Below are 4,136 nucleotides of genomic sequence, written 5' to 3'. Positions count from 1 at the left end.
ATCACAACCTCCTGTTTTAGTCCCACCCACCACCTCAAAATATTCCTGCACCCCTTGCCTATAGCGCACACCTTCTGTCACATCTTCCTTCCACGCATACCAATACTCACTACCTTACTCTTTTTCGCACGCACACACACACACACACACACACACACACACACACACACACACACACACACACACACACACACCTCTTGCCAATTCTACCCACCACATACACCAACACCTATTGCTGATCCACACCCTACCTAGACTCTCTCCCACATTTATCAACCCGACACTTCCATTACGCCACTCCACCTTCTACGCACACCAACACCTTCTACCAACCTACACTTCTACCCGAAGGGTGTACCCCTTCCCACCTGTATCGACCCGCACCTAACCTTCACCATTAACTTAGATACATGTATTTCCCACCTTCACCTTCTCACCTCACCTCATCTCACCACCATCACTCCCTATTAACCCGTGCCACCACCCAAAGCCCTCCATTCTTTATCCACTGACGATGTTGTTCAGAACAACGAAACGTCTGGAGAAGTATCGTAAAAATTTCTATCGTTATTAAATGTTATCAAATATACCACTCTTTGGTCTAGAAAGAATACTTTTTGATATACCGTTCATATCTGAGCAGAACCCGGGGAGCGCGGGTACTCTCGGATCAAAAACAATGGTGCCTTGCCTCGAGACCGGCCTTGCGCTGGTATGGACTGCACACATGATATCAGAAGATCCGATTACGATCGACCAAGACCCAATGCAGAGCTGGATCAGGCGTTGCACACTCTGGGGGGTTATGTACTCTTGATAAAACAAATGACACGGTGATGTTTTTTGGTCTAGGTCATCTGAATCATGAATCATAGAATAATTATGGTCTTCGGGTCGTTCATAAATAACGAATTTTTCATTGAATAGGGAACAGAAAGATAACGAACCATGGAGGAATTGAAAAAGAAAATGTACAAATATGGGAAGGAGCTAGTAAAAAAAGTGAAATAATTAGATAATAAGGTGCATCTAGCTAATAGATTTGAACTTAGATGTTGATCCAAAGTAATCATGGATAAAAACAAAGGAAAAAATGTTACGAGTTATGATTAAACTGTTCACCAGCGTAAAAGAAACCTTTTGTGTACGTGCTTTTCCTTTCATTTTTTTTCTTTTCTGCCGTGGTTGGTCTCACTCTCTCCTCAATTCAATTGGCTGTCTTGATATGGACAATATCCCGTGCTGCGACCCACAGTTAATGGGGAACTCGTGGCCTGGCACGAGGGAAACATGGATGCAGTGAATGGAATTTTTGTCTTTGACCACATTGCGGGTCGCTCTGATCTACTTACCTCCTATCACTTTATGATCTGCATCTGTGGCTTGATCCTTGAGGGTGGTGGCGTTCCTGTCTTGATCCTTGAGGGTGGTGGCGTTCCTGTCTTGATCCTGGAGGGTGGTGGCGTTTCTGTCTTGATCCTTGAGGGTGGTGGCGTTCCTGTCTTGATCCTTGAGGGTGGTGGCGTTCCTGCGGATGCGGGCAACTTGGCCTCCAGCCAAGTCTCACGCCAACCGCAAATTTTTTTTACCGTTTGCCGGTATGCAAAATATCAGATTATGAGATTTTAAGGACATGTGTGATTTTGTCCATAGGGCCTACTTTGTTAGATAGGTTTGCATAGTCCAATATCATGCTCTAGTTCATGCAGATAGGCTTTCAGTATAGATCAACATCTCTACACAACAAATTTCAGAACTATCACCTGCTGCAATCTTTCATAGCATCCCCAATTTGTGTTCGCATAAAAGTCATCGTGAGCACGGTGAAATAACAATAATGTCGCTGTTTTGCAGCTTCTTGCGTGTCAAGTCACACCCTTGCTCCGGAGGAAAGAGAAAAGGTTATAGGGGGTATTTAGGCAAATTCCTGCTGTAGAAACTTTCAATTCGGAAATGTGGTATGTCATTCCAAAACAACATGAAAAAAGAAGAAGAAAAAGTCGCTCATGAGGGGCTCGAACCCATGAACCGCAGAAAATAATGTCTCCACTCATGATCTGCACAGAAGGATGCTGAGAAGACCAGTTTGTGACACCCAATCGAGCTACCTTAAAAATCCTTCCTTATGCAAAGTTGTGTATGACCCACTGCCCCCCCCCCCCCACCCCCGCCCTTCTACCTCATTACTTGTTTCTATTTCCCCCGTACTTGTACAAATTAGAAAATTTAAAAAAATTCTGAAGAACTGCGTCTATTTAAGTATATAAAAATAAGACCTCACGTCTGTGTGAAGGGTACAAGTTGGTCAATTGGTCTACTGTCCATGCGTGTTCTACGTCATAGTGAATGACTTCTATTCCCAACAATTCATCCTACACTACTCGACATAGTGCACCAGGTGTAAGAATAAATGCAAAAATAAATAAAATTCCGCCCGCGTTCCTGACCAGCCACCCACTGTTTTTGCATCAGGATGGAATTTTCCCGAAAATTACAGATGACCCTGGCATAACTGAAAAATACTGCTCTTCAGTTTACTAGTATATGAATATCTCTAAAGTTTAAGTTTATGACAGGATTTATGCCATTAGATACTGAACATAAATTCATAATGGAGTACAGTAAACAAAATAACATGCAAACTGGAACAGTAGCAGAGTTCCTTAAAGTACTGCTGGTGGAGCTGCCCTTGAAAAGAGTTGTTCATCAGGATCTTATAAAATACAGCAATACCAACTTGCATTGAGACAAGGGCAATGTGTTGTGTTCATTTTGTTTGCAGTGCCGGAACAGTGGGAAGACTTTCTACAAGCCTTGGCAAGTGGAAAAAGCTGACGGCCAGTTCCAGTCATTGTTAGCATTCCTGTAGTGTTACACCACGCATACACATGCATGCACATGTCAACACACCTATATACAATAATTATTATGCATGACTGTAAGAGGTAATAATCAGTATGCATTTCACACGATGTTTTTTTGATTTTTCATTGCTATTGGAGTGAGCATTCTGACAACACATAGTGCCTATCGTAAATGCATTTCCACTAATATCTGTGAAGGAGTTTTTTCGCTGTGCACTGTTACATTTTGCCTCCAAGTTTATTTGTTATCACAAATCTATACTGTCGTTGATAAAGGTTGCTGCACTCAGCTAGACCAGTTGGTTTTCCATTGGCCGAAGAGAGCATTCTTACAACACATAGTGCCTATCGTAGATGTATTTCCACTGAAATCTGTGAAGAAGTATATCCTCTGTGCACTGTTACATTTTGCCTCCAAGTACGTTAGTTTGTCATGAGAGGAATCTGTACTTTTGTTGATAAAATAATGTCGCTGCACTCAGCTAGAACAGTTGATTTCTAATAATTGATATTGGAGTGAGCATTCTTACAACACATACTAAGTAGTGCCTATAGTAGATGCATTTCCACTGATATCTGTGAAGGAGTATTTTCGCCATGCATTATTGCATTTTACCTCCAATTAATTTGTAGTCACAAATCTGTACTTTCGTTGATTAATGTCGCTGCACTCAGCTTGAACGCAGTTGGTTGTCCATTGATCGGAGAGAGCATTCTTACAGCACATAGTGCCTATCGTAGATGTATTTCCACTGAAATCTGTGAAGAAGTATATCCTCTGTGCGCTGTTACATTTTGCCCCCGAGTATGCTAGTTTGTCATCAGGAATCTGTACTTTTGTTGATAAAATAATGTCGCTGCATTCAGCTAGAACAGTTGATTTCTAATTGTTATTGGAGTGAGCATTCTTACAACACGTAGTGCCTATTTTTGCCTCCAAGTATGTTATTTTGCCTATCATAGATGTATTTCCATTGAAATCTGTGAAGAAGTATATCCTCTGTGCGCTGTTACATCTTACCTCCGAGTATGCTAGTTTGTCATCAGGAATCTGTACTTTTGTTGATAAAATAATGTCACTGCATGCAGCTAGAACAGTTGATTTCTAATTGATATTGGAGTGAGCATTCTTACAACACGTAGTGGCTATCGTAGATGCAATTCCACTGGTATCTGTGAAGCAGTAAATTCTCTTTGTACTGTGTGTGTATGTGTGTGTGTGTGTGTTCGTGTGTGTGTGTGTGTGTGTGTGTGTGTGTGTGTGTGTGTGTG

General features: G+C 41.7%; 1 long non-coding RNA gene across 1 annotated transcript in view; it reads left to right on the top strand.

The window, feature by feature from the left end:
• LOC135812648 (uncharacterized) overlaps window positions 1–3,357 on the top strand; it is a 6,053-nt gene extending 2,696 nt beyond the window's left edge. Inside the window, exon 2 of the long non-coding RNA XR_010552896.1 lies at window positions 2,783–3,357. This is a non-coding gene — a long non-coding RNA (uncharacterized LOC135812648). The remainder of the gene's footprint in view (window positions 1–2,782) is intronic.
• Window positions 3,358–4,136: the final 779 nt, after the last annotated feature.

Source organism: Sycon ciliatum, chromosome 3 (assembly GCF_964019385.1).
Source record: "Sycon ciliatum chromosome 3, ocSycCili1.1, whole genome shotgun sequence".
NCBI lineage: Eukaryota > Metazoa > Porifera > Calcarea > Leucosolenida > Sycettidae > Sycon > Sycon ciliatum.
The sequence above is the reverse complement of the archived record's forward strand: the minus strand, read 5'-3'. Positions and strand labels throughout refer to the sequence as shown.